Genomic DNA, 17276 nt, shown 5'->3' on the forward strand with positions numbered 1-17276 from the left:
TTTAATGTTCATTCCTCGATGGAAATATCATTGCTTTATCGTCAGGCATAATTTCTATGAAAGTATATGTTACAACAAACCCAATATTTCAGAATGATATCATTCTACAAACAGGGAAGGAAGTTCATCTGTGTAGATCAAAATATTTTCAAACTACTATTCCAGATGGCACTGCACAACAAAGTTGTTTTATTGTATCATGTTTATCCAACATGCTATCATACCTAACGAGTATTTATTTAACCATTTTTTATTCAATTTAGTGACACATGATCCACACATAATGGGAATTCTTGTCAATACAAATAGTGATAGGAATGTTTGACAAACATTGCAACTGTGGGTAGTTTATTTTTTATTATTTAATAATGCCTTTGACAGTTAACACCAGCATATGGAGTTAGGTATTCTATGCTATCTTGAACATGTGAAAGCACTGCTTCAACACCATTGCCACTAGCTCTGTATCCAAGCTAAAAATACTGTCTCTTCACAGACAAGCCAACACTGATGTATCATCTAGAAGATACTGTGATTGGAATGCCTGTTTACAGTCATCATTCCACTTAAAATACTTCTGTCAATATAAACAGCACTGCAGATATTTTTGATAAATTGCTTATGATGTTTGTACAGTAGGATGTAAAAGAAGCAGATTTCTGTATTGTCTGCAATGTACTACTACAGTCTTGGCAGGATTTGTAAATACTTATGCATGCCTTTCATGGTGCGTGTACACCAGATATGATAATATATGTTTTATGCAAATGTTACTTTTTGACTATCCTACAGTATTAAATATACTGATATCCAACAAGTAGCCTACACTATATCATAAAATGATGATTCGGGACCATTAACTTGACTATGGACAGCAAAGGAAAACAAGCAACTCAACCTCAACAAATACAGTAAAAATATTTATTCTCAATGGCTTTGTATGTCTTTACGAAAGTGAATGGTTTTTTATCATTTGAATTAGCTGCTAATTTGAACAAAATCAAATGAGAGAATCAATAGAAAGAGAAAACTTAAGAAAGATACAGTTGTGAATATTTCTCACTTTTTATAGTCCTCTTGTAGTATCCCACAATTCTTTGGTCAAATACTTCAACATTATTCGACACACACATTTAGCCATTTCAAACTAGTTTATACAGGTTTTTCCTATCGAATGTTTCAGTGGTTAAACATAAAGAAACATACACAACAGTTTGACACTTAATAATAAACGTCACAGCATGTAAAACTTTTTTACATGTACATCATTCAGTCAAGATAGATATGATCAGCTACATTCAGAAATTGCATAGGAATTTAAAAAAAAAAATTGCAAGAACATTTCCTCATATAGATATACATTATATGTAAGTTATGAAACGATAAAATATAATGATGTTAAGTCATCAAACATGTTCCTTTGTCGAAGTCAGCAAAGACTTTTAGCGTCCTTTTTTTATATAGTCACTATTGGCAATGATCGTTTACCTATCAACCTTCATGATGGATTGGTCTCTGGTGATCTGAAGGAGCTTCTATAGTAGATACTTCACTGTATCTATTCAATCTGTCCTATTCAGTCAGACATTTAATATGAGGAACACATTAGCCAAGTCTACCAAGAACCTCTTAGATTCATTTCACTTATCTTTGAGAAAATTATCTGTATAGTCTTCTACTAGTGACCATAGGAGATTTGAAAGCTGTTTTTCTTCTACACTAACATGATCTAGCTGAAGTAACGCTATCTATACAGTTAGTGTTGCGTATCATTACAACCTTTCCATTTGGAAGCTTCACAGTCAACACCGACTCAGTTAGTTGAATTCGAAAATACTGTAAATCCAAGCATGGTATCTTTAAATAAATCAGTGTTACATGAAATACCCTTATTAACACATTGTTTGTCTTTACTGTACTGTAATTACATAATCCCGCAAAACATTTCTTGTCTATTAAACTTAATTATAGCATTTCCAACATGCATTTTTGCAGCCCATTGTTGAGCCCGGCATGGCCCAGCGCGTTAAGGCGTGCGCTTCGTAATCTGAGGGTCGCGGGTTCGCGCCCGAGTCGCGCCAAACATGCTCGCCCTCCCAGCCGTGGGGGCGTTATAATGTGACGGTCAATCCCACTATTCGTTGGTAAAAGAGTAGCCCAAGAGTTGGCGGTGGGTGGTGATGACTAGCTGCCTTCCCTCTAGTCTTACACTGCTAAATTAGGGACGGCTAGCACAGATAGCCCTCGAGTAGCTTTGTGCGAAATTCCAAAACAAACAAACAAACAAACAAAGCAGCCCATTGTTCCAAAACACAATATGTTTGACATTGAATAACTTTCTCACAGAACTGTATTTCATTAGTTCCATGCTAATACATAATTTCAACATTCTGTTCACCCATAAAATACTAATGTTCGAACTGAGATCACATATAACTATCTTTTCTGTTAGAAACAGCACTCATAGCAGAGTGATGTTAAACGTTTTACTGCTTACTTAGAGCCACTTCCCACTGATGTAATCAATGTTTGTATTTACTACCTAGAGTTGTTATAAATTGATATTTCTTAGTAAACTTGAAGGCTGTATAAATTCCTCGCACCCTCATTACTACCTAAACTCTGTCTGATGCCTCACACATACAAATTAGCAAAGACCGTGCCACACATGGCCTCGAATCTTTCCATCACACCTTTGGGTATAAAATGAGTGCTGTATCTTTCCATGTAGTTATTTAATTTGTCCCAGAGAACTGCAGCAGTCATGACCTATCTTTAGCCCTCCTGTTGCTGTTGAGTTCTTGAGTAGAAAGACACACATCTTGGCTCTTGTATCCACACTTCTTACTGATTGTTATGTTTCCAGTGTCTGCAGGAGGTTCAAAGTAAAGTGTACATAATACGAATAAAAGAGAAAAAATGAATTAAAAAAAAAATGAAAGCAACACTTGATACATTTTGTGGTAACTGAAACCTAAAATTAAGATACGATTTGTTTAGAATGAAGAACAAAGCTACACAATGGGCTATCTTTTCTCTGCTCACCGCGGGTATTGAAACCCAGTTCTTAGCACTGTGAGTACGTAGATATGCCGCTGTACCACTTAATTAAGACAAGAAAATACACTGAAATAAATAAATATCTAAATCGATTGCTACATGCAAATTAATGTAAAATATAGCTTTTAAGGATTCATACTACTCGACTAAGCAAAGCTTTGTTTGTTTTTAGAGTAAAGATACGTTGGGCTACGTCCACCGTGGGAAAATTAAATCCAGAGTTTAGCGTTTTAAGTCAGTGAACTTACCCCTGTATCCCCAGGGGGGGGGGCATGGCCAAGCGTGTTAAGGCGTGCGACTTGTAATCTGAGAGTCGCGGGTTCGCATCCCCGTCGCGCCAAACATGCTCTCCCTCCCAGCCGTGGGGGCGTTATAACGTCACAGTCAATCCCACTATTCGTTGGTAAAAGAGTAGCCCAAGAGTTGGCGGTGGGTGGTGATGACTAGCTGTCTACCCTCTAGTCTTACACTACTAAATTAGGGACGGCTAGCACAGATAGCCTTCGAGTAGCTTTGTGCGAAATTCAAAAAAACAAACAAACAAACAAACATCTTCGAGGGACACTGAGTTAAATAAAAATAGAACTGCATTTTAAGCTTGCTATTTGTGTCTACACAGGCTTATTAAAGTCGAAGGAACTTTAGTAGTAGCGTAACCTTTTTTCTCAATAATTTATCTATATTGCCTTGCTCTTGCATTTATTTTTATTACTGTGTACTTTTTAAAGATTAATGTCTGAAAGAATTAGAGTCCACCACTGGGACAACGGTAAGTATTCGGATTTACAAAGTCTAAAATCAGGCGTTCGATTACTCTCGATGGACACAGCAGATGTGACTTTGCTATAAAAAAGAGCACATGCACACTCAATGGATTAAAACTAAACAGTTTTACGTCTTTTTTTTCTTTTAAATCTAAGGAAACGCTTTATTATAAAGATTTCACAACAAGAAAAAAGTTCATTTGATACCACATGTGTATAGTTCTTGTACAGGAATAAATACTTTCAAATGAAAAGCTACTAGCTGCCTGAAAGGCTGTTATAAAGCATCGTTAAATGTAATTGTAATTACATTTACAGACTTAACCAATGTGTTTTATTTACCCACATCATTAATACATTCACTACAAATCTTTACTAGCTTATATTATGTGATGCTCAATAGTATTACTTATCCATGCGAAAGCAAAATCTTATATAATTAAAACTTCAAGCAGTCTCGAAAGCTTTTACCCTAAGTGCATAATATTAGTTCCATCATTTCGCATTATCTCGAGAATATGATTGGATGCCACGTTGACGTGTTGTCAGCTTCCATTCGGCATTGGCTTAGGAAATACACTGATGCGTTCGATAGAACCTTTGGAAATGAAATAGGGAAGAAAATGCATTTGTGAAGTGGATAAATAAGTTGAGAAGCTATAATAAGATTTTTGAAACCCTATCCGTATGTTTTTATCTTCAGAATGATTCACTGTGAAACTGAGTCGCTTACCTTTTTTTAAAGAAAATTCTTTAGGGATGTGTGGTTTTTATAACAAAGCCACAATGGGCTATGTGCTGAGTCCACCGAGAGGAATCGAACCATAATTTTAGCGTTGCAAATCCGAAGACTTACCATTGCACCTGCAAAGGACTATTCTGTAGGAAGTTCCACTTAAATAATAACGTCTTTTGTAGAAATACAAAACACTGGTTGTGGATTCTTAGAGCAAGTGTATGTTCTAGATAAAAATAGAATATTTCAGATCCAATAGAAATGTTCCAGATTTCTATGTTAAAAAAAGAACATAAAAAACATAGAAGTATTTTGCAACGTTATGCAAACTCATACTTCAAATCGACAAAATGTTTAAACAGGATACGTGTCATCACACAGCCGATGTAAGAAAACCTCTAACTTACTAAATTTTCACTAACTGTTTCTGTTATCCGTTCTCGAATATTTGATTACCTTTCTTTGGTTATCTGTTCTGAACAAACTTGTTGTATCATTTTTTAACCACATGTTTCTGTATTTCACATTTGTTGATCTGAATCGATATTGACTATCTGCCCTCTAGTATCACATCGACATGTCTAAAAACTGGGTTTCGATACTCGTGGTGGGCGCATAGAAAAACGACTTGACATGGCCTGAGAGTTATAGTACTCGACTCACAATCGATGGATCGCGAGTTCGAATCCCGTCACTGTACGTGCTTTACCCTTTCAGCCCATAAGGACGTTATAATGGTACGATCAATCCCAATATTCGTTGGTAAAGAGTAGCCCAAGATTTGGTGGTGAGTGCTGTTGGCTTGCTGCCTCTACTTTAGTTTATTTCTTTAAAATTAAGAACCGCTAACGTGTGGCCCTGGTGTAGGTTTGCGTGAAAATTAAAAAAAAACAATTCACTTTTCATCTAATTCATCGAAATCCTTCGACCACAACTCTTGTAATCGCTGTTCGACACCATCTGACGTTAGCATCCTGAATTATGGTCAAATTAGTTAGTATTCGCAAACGTTCATTGAAAGCTTAGTCTCTCAATGGATAAGCGACAAGTTTACGAACTTGCAACGCTAGAATTAAAGGTTTGATTCCCAAAGAATGAAACACATTAGTAGCTCTATGCTTGCGGACTCTGTCACTTCAGATAATGTAATATTCTTTATTTCTATCCATTTGATGTATGTTTATGTTTGTATCGATGTAGTTTATACATTTGTATTATATATGTATTCAACGTGCTCTCCCTCCAAAAGCGGTCAGATTTAAGTTCCCGCTTACAACCCTAAAAACAAAATATCAAGTTGTCTCAAAGTAATAACTTATCATTCTACGTGAAACACACTTATAGTTCTAATTCACCCAACAACCTTAATTTTTGTCCTAGATGTTGGTCTGTTTAGGCGCAAAACTGTTACCTTGGTGGAACAAAGGCAGAAATCTAATCCAGAATTTTAGATTTATAAGCCTTCAAAATTACCGCTAATTTACTGGAAGCTATGAAAAGCTCAAAGAGAGTTGATATGTAATTTAATGCATCACAATTACTTGTTTCAAACATGTATGTGTATGTTTGTGTATTATATATATATATATATATGTAGGGATTTATTAAAGACAAGCCCTAAATGCTCACCAGCCACATCCAAGGTCTAACGGAGATAATTAAAAGTAGTGATTTCTTTTACAGTAAGCATTATCGTGATTACTTTCAGTGAACAGTTAAAGTAATTATTAAACAAAAATTCATCAATTAGCTCAGAAAACTCGTGCCGTTTTAGTGTTTCCTTGATTAAAGTTATGGAGCGAGGGAAGAACATCTCCGTTGCATAGGTTGAGTGTTAAAAGCAAATACAATTCAAATTTTAATAATGAAAAATGAAATAATGGATGGTGAAAACATACCATGACAAAAGCACGTGCTTTATACTTATGAGAGTTAAAAGTGAAAAATATATATATATATATTCATACATGTAAACGTGTGCGATTCTAGAATTTAAATTTTAATTACTGAAATACTAACATTTGATTTGAGTTTTAAACTTTTATATATCTATATTTTACGACTGAAACTAGTCAGTAAACGTAGAAACCGGTTTATAAAACGAAAGATACATATATATACTGGACTATGCAAAAGTGTTAGGAAAAGATAATATTTTGTTATTCTTTCCATTTTATTTGACTAATTCTTCCATGCCGTTATAGAATGTAAAGTTCAGCACTGTGGTAATGCTTCACTGTTCCTTGTTAATAATGGAATGAGTCAGGGTGAGAATACTTATCATTCTTTAGAATTCTTGTATACTTCTACCAATCATGAGGTTTTGCTTGTATGAACGTACTGATCAAATTTAAAGTATGAAATAACTGTCATGATACCTCATGCAGTATATTAACTATATAGAAAGAAGCTAGCAAAGATCTAGCATATGGATGTTAGAAGAAATCAATTTAATAGCACTCTACAAATAGGTATTGATAAAACCCGTGTTTAACACTACATATTAAGTTTTATCGCAATGATATGTCCCAGATAGCGCTTATAATTGTCACTAGAGCAGAGAGTTCGCATAAAATCTTTATATGATGCTGGTTGGACTCACCGACAATTTGCAGTAGACTTTAAATGTTCCCCCAAATACTTTCAAGTACACTCTAGATCTTCAGACCGAGACTGGTAAATTTGAAAGCAGTAAAGGAAGACGCAGAATACCTAAACTCAATGATACTGATGTCAAGTATCTTTGTTTATTCAGCCTTCGGGACAGAAGGAAGACTGTCACTGATATCAAGCATGAGATACACAACCATGTACCAAGTGGCAGAAAAGTGTCCAGATCTGCAGTGTCAAGAAGATTCCAAGAGAATGGAATATTTGGTTGTGTATCAGTTAAAAAACAAACATTGTTTTGATTTACAGATATTGTCAGGATACTGGAAAATGATTAAACATACAAAATCTGGATGACTGGAAAGGGTGTTATGGACGGATGAGTTCAAGTTTGAAATTTTTGGTTTAAAACGTAAATTTTATATCTGACGGAAGAAATGTGAAAGATACTTACCTTAGAGCTTAGCACCTACCATGAAGCAATGAGAAGGCAGTGTGATGGTTTGATGGTATTTGTCCGCTGAGGTAACAGGATATATTTTCAAGATAGATGGAATAATAAACCAATACAAATACCATCAGATCTGATCCATCCCAGTAGTTTGTATATTATTGATAAAGGATTCTACTATCAAGAAGTTAATGACCCCAAACACTCATCCAACCTATGCAAAAATTACTTAGCTAAGAAAGAAGCAGCTGGAGTCATTCAACTGATATAATGTCTTCCACAAAGTTCCGATCTAGGATTTGATAAATCAAAAACTTGACAAATCAAAAGTTACTTCGAAAGCAACTTTATGGAGCGTATTACATATATTTGGAGTAAACTCCCAAAGGACACTTTGATTAAATATGTCGCAACATTGCCTGAAAGGCTGTCTCTAGGGGGACACACAAAATATTGACTTTTTGCTAAACTTAGCTTCTGTTTTGTAAATATAAAGAATAGTAATATTTTGATGTTTCAGTTGTGATTTTTTTCTATTGTTCTTTGAAAGTAGCATGAAACCTAATTTTTGTTTCTTTAGAATTAAGCACAAAGCTACACAATGGGCTATATATGCTCTGCTTACCACAGGTATCGAAACTCGGATTCTAGAGATGTGAGTCCGCAGACATACCGCTGTGTCACTGTGGGGCTCTAATTTTCGACTTTGTCCTAACACTTTCGTACAGTACTAAATGCATATATATCAAGGGTCAAGTAAGAGTTTTGAAATTATTTTCTTGTATTGATTATTTAAACTATCGTAACGATTTGCTATCTAGCTGCCATCTGTATACACCTATGTATACACACCTAGGTAAACTTTAAATGTTTTGAATTATAAGTTTAGTGTGGTAAACAAGATAATTTATTGTGTGTATTCAACCGTGTTGGAAGTTTCTATTTTACGAAAACAAGTTTTGTTTCTTAATAATATAAGTTGACTGTTTTGTTTTTTTAATTTGTCCAATGTTAGTGAAATGAATTTCTGTGCTTGTTTTTACGGTTTATTTTGTAATATACAACTGTAATTCTATCACACCTGCCAACATAACGGTATCAAAATAAGATAATCTTTGTTGTTGTTGTTAAATAATTGGCACTGCTTACCAACAAATAACTAGAGTCTCCTTTTATTTAATGATCGAATGGTAAATGCATGTTTCAGTTTAACACAAACCACAAGATAAAGGGAAGCCTCTGTGAAATAGTGGATCGTTGGTTGTTATGATTGTGTCGCTTGCTTTGAGGTGTGGCTTTACTTATTATGTCTCGGGATATTTTCACCTGTCAAAGAGAGGAGTGATGGTGTTAAGAAGAAGAGAGCGACCCTGTAGTCATTTAATGGCAGCATTATCTTATAGTAGTGTAGCATCCCAAAGGTATGATCAATCATTAACTCTACAAAAGAAAAACAGATTCAGAGAACTGGTGTAGATGTATTGATCGAGGATGGCGAAGAATGTAAAAAAAGATAAAAAAAACAAATATCGAGAAAAGAAGAATCATGTTTATTTAGCAAAACAAATATAACACCAAGTTTATTAAGGAATATAACTGTTGAAATTTAACTTCTCGCATGGTGTGTGATACTTTTCTTCAGTACCACAATAGATATGAACCACATAACAACTAGAAGATGGATGATGTGGTAGGTGAGCGAGTTTAGATAGGATCGGTACAGGACAAGAAAACAGAAAATACAGATTAACGCACGTGTAATAATTGCAATTTTTATTACTATACAATGCAGGAAAAAGTAATAAACTGAAACTGAAAACTAATCTAAAATTGTTGATTGAAAATATCCCAATCCTTCTCACATAAACACTGAACTACACGAAGTTTTATCTTAGCTCTTTAAGAGAGAAAACAACACTACATGTTCACTTTTCAACATCATATCTTGTGAATGGAACAGCCCGAGACATGCTCTGTCTTCCCATCAGATTACCAACGCAGCAAGGTAAGAATTCTTCTGGACACCAGAAACTGTTTACATTGGTATCAGTTAGAATACTTTTTGAAGTTATGTTTGAATGATGATAATAGTGGACTTCTAGTAATGAACAATAGATACAGAAACAGAAATACGTTTCTATGGTAACTTTTAGATGTGACGTACAGACGAGTTAAGTTCATTAAACCAGATACAACCTTTTCTCCAGAAAACAAATCATGATTACAAAAACAAAAGTAAGAATGGTTGTGCCAAACATTTCCATGACAGACTTCCAAAGGGATTGTCTAGGTGTACAATACATTGGATAAAAACGATGGCTGAATTATTTGTTTGAAAGAAATACTGTTTCAGAAAACGACACGAAGTCAACATTTTTGGGGAAAAATATTAAAAATTTGTGGAAAAATTACCCTCGCAAAAGAACTAATGGTAACGATCTATAATCTGTATAATTCCATGCTGTTATTGTTTCCATGGTCCACAGTTTGCATAATCTAAGAAATGTATCCTAAAATTCTCCCCTAGCGTTAGTTTTCCAACCCAGAAGCCACAGAATAAATAAATCAATAAAAGTGCACATGAATACAATGTTCTTCGAATAGTCCACTTGCTCAGGAAGGAAACTGACAAACACAGATTTTGAAAAATGATCCTCTCTCTCTGGCAGATCGTTTCATATCATGCAGCTTCGCATTAATAATGTATTCATGGTTCCGGTAATTTCATTCATCACAAAATTAAACTGCATGATTCACCCTTACAACTATCCATTATGACCAACACTGATATTTGTAATCCATTTACAATTGTTTAAAAATTATTGCGCTAGTTGCTCTCTTAGGATTGGCTGAGAAGTAGACCAATGTTTTTAAGAGTTTTCACACAACAGTTTCCCTAATTTATCCCGAGTATTGAATAAAAACAAGTTGCAACAAAAATTCCAGGATTGCTGTATTGGCAGTACGGATAATTTTGCGTTGCATGGCAACTAATATCAAAATGTGAAAAATAAGAGTTTTTTTTTATCTACTCTATTAAGATTAGCCACATTTATCTCCTTTAGAGCACGAGATAGTAAGTGCATAAGAATAGAGCAGCTAGGATATTCCTCACCTACATTTGTCATTACCCTTGAGACGTACTAATGAAAATTTCGATATTAATTAAAACGTTAGCTCAAAATATATTTACCCACAGTTTAACTGGTATATTTATGATATTCTTGGATAATAATTTTTCATACATATTCACGAATAACCTAGAACTAGAAGTAACTGAAAGTGTGAGCGACGAAAAGATAAGACTAAATAAATCTTTGTTTTGAATTTAACAGTGTAAGGCTAGAGGGAAGGCAGCTAGTCATCATCACCCACCGCCAACTTTTGGGCTACTCTTTTACCAACGAATAGTGCGAGGGACTGTCATATTAAACGCCCCCACGGCTGAAACGGCGAGCATGTTTGGTGTGATATGGATTCGAACCCGCGACTCTCGGAATACGAGCGGAGCGTCTTAACTACCAGGCCATGCCGGGGCCTTAGTAAATCAGCTGTACAACAGTAAACATACCGGTCTTTATTTTTCACTCCACGTGGAACGCTAATAATAAGATATTGTAGGTATAGCCATAAGAAATTTAATTTACAATCTAAGTAACTGATTTAAGTCAAGAAAGAAAATTGCAATAACAGTGTCAACAACATGTATATGAAAATACAAACAATAAAAGTTTTTACACGCAAATGTATATTCACAAATGCTGGTTTATCTGTATATTATCTAAACAAGTCAGAACACAACAAGAAAAACATCGTGATTGAGTTGAGTACAACATACGAATCCTAATGTCAGACTTTAAAAACTTACCTCACAAAAGCAACCATAGGGCTCACACTAGTGTTAACATGAAATTTAAAAAAATATCTCCATGGAACACAGAAAGCGTAGGGCTACGAAGATTGAACACCTCTTCTTTCTTCTAAAAATAGGAGAGCATTTCTTTAGTAACATATCTTTGATTTTCCATGAACACAACAGAAACTGAGATTCTGAGAATGCTGAATACTTATTTAACTAGCATGCTATATTATATACTTATTTAACTAGCATGCTATATTATATACTTATTTAACTAGCATGCTATACTGATATACTTATTTAACTAGCATGCTGTACTGATATATTTATTTAACTAGTATGCTGTACTGGTGAAAAGCTATGGTGTGAAATTACCCTGATTAAACCGTCTTCTCTGTATCTTAAACCGATATTCTAATTACACCATCTTCTCTGTATCTTAAACCGTTATCCTTATCACACCATCTTTTCTGTATCTTAAACCGTTATTTTAGACGATTCAATATCAAACTTATAATTTAGCTCATACTATTTCTTGTTTCTCTCCTGAATAACACTGCAGGAAGATGAGAGATATGTATTCATATAGGATTCATGAGATATCAACATACGTACTTTCAGTGAAAGAGTACACAAACTCCGCTCTCTAAACAGAAACCTCACCAGAAAACAAATCTCATCGCAATTCTCAAAGACAACAACTAAACCAAACACAGGTATACAGACTATCCTAACTATTGATCAACAAGTTGTCTGGATCTAAACCTAGTGATAGCGAAATTTCACATAGAAAGACGAAAGTAAACATGAAACAAAACAACATATGCACACTACTGATCTGTTCTAAACCTAACCCAGCTTCATTTTCATCATAGTGATTGTACGTTTTGCTTTTCACTTCCATGCTTAGACGTTTAAGCACAGAAAACGATAGCACTTGCTTAAATGGACAAAGCTAGAAAAAACTGTCATTTTTAGTTCGGCAAAGGTTGATGTAAGTCCAATCAATTTTGCAATCCTTATAATTGTAACGTTGTATCAAAAGAAATAACTTATCCGATTTGATAGACGATAATTATAACTTCACAGAATCGAAAACAAACCTATCAAAGTACCTTGCAAATCAAGCTGAGATTCAGAAAACTGTTACCATAGCAACCACACAACTCACCTTCTATAACTGTACTAGAGTACAGAATAACATGACATTATTCTAAATAGTGTTTAACTAGCATGCTTCAATCTAATACTGTATAAAATGCTATAGGCGTCTAAGAATTTCTATTTTTACAAATATGACCTTTTTTCAAACAGAATAACAAAAAACGAAAAATAATAACCTTTGAACTAATTCAGCAAGAAGTTAATTTAATCCTAGAGAAAGACACTTTTATTTTTTATCACGACTTACCTTTAACTGTTTTTTTCAGATTAAAAAAAAGCGTTTCATATTAAGGCATTTATCAACATACACCACTGCAGATATCAAAGAAGTGCTCAGTTCTACTGTTTCTCAAATTACAGGGGATAAATAGAATACGATTTTTTTAAATTTCGCACAAAGCTACTTAAAAACTATCTGCACTAGCCGTACCTAATTTTGCAGTGTAAGACAAGAGGGAAGGCAGCTAGTCATCACCACTCACCGCCAGCTCATGAACTACTCTTTTACCAACGAATAGTAGGATTGATCGTCACATTGTAACGACCCCACAGCTAAAAGGGCGAGCATGTTCGGTGTGACGGGGATTTGAACCCACGACCCTCAGATACGAGTCGAGTACCACCTGGCCATGCCGAGCCAGGAATACGATTAAAGTTACTTATACCTGTGGTGTACAAAAAAAATTAACAGAAAAACAAATAATGGTCAAAAACAATCTGCTATGTGGAATAACATTTGAAATAAGAGCTGCAGTTACAAAAAACAAAAAAAGATTAGCTCACTCTGCATATATGAACATAACTTAACTATAACTATTTTCGTTACTAAATCTAGAATTACTTCTATTTCAAACAACATTAAAATGACTTATACTGAAAACAAAGAATATCTCACTTTCCTTTTAAAGCAAAACAGAAGTAAAGCAATACAATTAAACATTTACCCAAGGCTGGATCTAGTCCATACTTGAAAAGAAGGTTTTATTACAGATTTATATGTTGTTTTTCATTCTTGCCAATAATTACTTACCCTAAAGGGGGCCTACGATTGCCTGGGGAGATAACCTGTTTTAACTACTTGCATCACAGTACAGTAGTGTTTTGTCTGTCAGTCAGTCAGTAGACACTGAAATGACGACTCATAAGCAATTTGTATTTTCGAGACATCTTGAATCACGAGAAGAACTTTGAACTCTATAGGTTACAACACAACATGATATATAAACTTCAAAAGCAAAAGATAAAAATATTTGTTGCTCTTAATTTTTGTTTTATTTACTCTTGAAACAGAACGCTTTGGGAAAACCTAAATAAAAAAACCCATCCTGTGGCACAGCAGCGTGTTTGCGGGCTTACGACTCTCAAAAACCACGTTTTAGTACCCGTGACTGACTACAAACAAACACTGCGAAAATACATCTAGTATACATCATTTTCAAAACTATTTTACGTACCAATATCACCAATATGTCTATACTATTTCTATTAGCTCGACCTTATGCCGAAGTGCAAGCTGTGAAAAGTTCATTTTACATCCTTTCACTTTGATAATTAATATGCACGTGTGCACAGAAAATAAAGAATAAGAGATTTATCCAGTCCTAACGTTTGCGATGTATATCCTTGATAAATCAGTAAATGCGATCCAGTAAGCAGGCCCGGCATGGCCAAGTGTTCGACTCGTAATCCGAGAGTCGCGGGTTCGAATCCCGGTCGCACCAAACATGCTCGTCCTTTCAGCCGTGGGGGCGTTATAATGTGACGGTCAATCCCACTATTCGTTGGTTAAAGAGTAGCCCAAAAGTTGGTGGTGGTTGGTGATGACTAGCTGCCTTCCCTCTAGTCTTAGACTGCTAAATTTGGGACGGCTAGCGCAGATAGCCCTCGAGTAGCTTTGCGCAAAAAACAAACAAACGATACAGTAAATCAATCAAAAAGAAAATTTCAAATTTAAATTCTCTATTCATTGTTAGTAAAACGTTATGTCCATTGAACAAACATTAATTTCTTAACTATTATACTCTTTGTTTCATTGATACTTTTCTATTGGAAATACACTAGTGTTTCAATTCATACTCAATGGAAATAGCTGGAACACTGCAAAGTCATTCACATATAACAGTCTCTTGAAAACTATGAATTTTATTCTTCACACGTCTTTAAAAGTATATTTTGTTAATAATAAAATAAACATTACTTCCTCACATTCACCTTGATTTTCCTTGTAACTACATTTATATATCTATTATTTTGATCTAAATTATCCATGTGGTTAAATCCACAACTGAAGTTATCCCGAGATATTATCATTAAAATACTGGAATATCATCAAGTGAGCTTGTTTTGTTTTATGTAAAATGTAAGTCTTTACCGAACTTTCTTTATTTCCTCTGCTGTCAAAAATATTCTTCTGAAATGAACACATAAAAATTCTAGGAAGCTGACAGAATTTTCTATTTCACTGTACATGATATACTGTCATTAATGTAGTCACCTAAAACTGACATGAAGTCAAAGAATTTTTTTCAAGTTATACGATGTACTGACATTACTGCAGTTACTTGAAACTGACAAGAGTTAACAATATTTTTCATGTTATACGATGTACTGACATTACTGCAGTTACCTGAAACTGACAAGAAGTTAACAATATTTTTAATGCTGTACAATGTATTGACATTACTGCAGTCACATGAAACTGACAACAAGTTAATATTTTTCATGCTATACGATGTACTGACATTACTGCAGTTACCTGAAACTGACAAGCAGTTAACGACATTTTTCATGCTATACGATGTACTGACATTACTGCAGTTACCTGAACCTGACAAGATGTTAACAATATTTTTCATGCTGTACAATGTACTGACATTACTGCAGTCACATGAAACTGACAACAAGTTAATATTTTTCATGCTATACGATGTACTGACATTACTGCAGTTACCTGAAACTGACAAGAAGTTAAAGACATTTTTCATGCTATACGATGTACTGACATTGGTGCAGTTACCTGAAGCAAACAAGAAGTTAACAACATATTTTCTTTAATGGTATACTTTCACTATTGCAGTCACCCGAGTAAGGTCATATAGTTGCAAAAGAACGTTTGTTGTGGTAAGATTTTTCTCAGTTTTGTGAAGAGCCTGTTTTTACACAAAGCTCATAAGCAGCTCTTGATTATTTACCTTATATGATTCACTTCATGATGTTTCAACGTCAATTTCTTTAACACTGTATTAGTTTACCATCTTTTCTCGTGGCAGCCTAGTGGGCAGTTTACTCGTAGGCGTGTCGGTTTCATGGCTAGTAATATATAGCATTAATATTTCTTTTTCAAGCAAAAAAGGGGTTAGAATCAAGTCACATCTCATACTTAAAGTGGTTTAAGAGCCCGTGCTTATACGTAGTGTAACCACATGACAAGTATGCCTGTTGATGAACCACCCAACATGAAAAAAATCACACAAATAAAATTCTTAAAAATAAACTCAGAGACCCATAGATCCCTGTTCAGTTAATCAAGGCAATGCTGTTATAAATAGTATCACTAGTTTATATGCAAAAACGAGCTGTTTTTGCATATAAATTTCTCAACAAGTGAGTTTCTCGACATCACTGAGTATCACTAGTTGTTTCAAGACAAAGCTGTGGAGATGAAAATACTACTGTTGTTTGAAGACCCCCTCGTACATTTTATTGAGACTTAAATATCCTCCCCATTAGATGAGAGTTAGCTCTTAGAATTCGCGTTAGATAGGGGGGGAGGATCTTTATCCTTCTCAGTAATGTTACCAAACCTCACAACTATCTCGCTTCTAGTGTAAAGTCCTATAAATTAAGAACAGAACCCATCTATCAACTCATTAGTCTTATTAACGTTACATAAAGCTCCAGTTACCAGCACAAGACTGGTAGACATAATATTCTGGTTAAGTTTCCGTAGTTTCTTCAATTCTAGTACGAGACAACCTTGACCTGATACCTAAGCCAATAGGATAAAAATGTGTATAAAAGAAATAATGAAAAACTAGGTCGACTCTTACTCGTACTAATAAAACTAACCTTCAACTTGCGGCAAATAAACGAAAGCCCTCTGTTATCCCCTTTTCTTTGCACCCTCCCAAAGTTCTCTAGACAACAGAAGTCGTAGTCCTCAACCCCGTAAACTGACTGGTACTCAGTCCTCATAAAATAAGAAGCTCAGGTTCCATACAACCACAAAGCAATTCTTATGCAAACTAATTCTGATATATCTAGTCCTCAGAGAATAATTTGATGGTTAGGGGGTTTGACAAACAGTGTGTGGGTCGCGAAATTAAAATTCTTCATTCATGGGCAGATTAGTGGTAGAAGGGAAGAAGATACGTAAACAGGCAAACGAGTCAAAATGATAGATAGATGTATATCTTACGTTTTATCTAATACAAATGATCAAAATCTTGCTTTATTTTCAGCGTCATTAATCCAAATAATGAACTTCTATGAAAGAAAATAATACCAGTATTTTACACTTTAACTTTGAAAGAGACTTGCATCCAGAACTTAAGAATCATGATGAAACACAACAAATAAAAAAATACACACATCTCATTGACAACACACACACCCCGTGACACAGAGGTGTGC

Source organism: Tachypleus tridentatus, chromosome 8, assembly GCF_004210375.1.
Source record: "Tachypleus tridentatus isolate NWPU-2018 chromosome 8, ASM421037v1, whole genome shotgun sequence".
Taxonomy (NCBI): domain Eukaryota; kingdom Metazoa; phylum Arthropoda; class Merostomata; order Xiphosura; family Limulidae; genus Tachypleus; species Tachypleus tridentatus.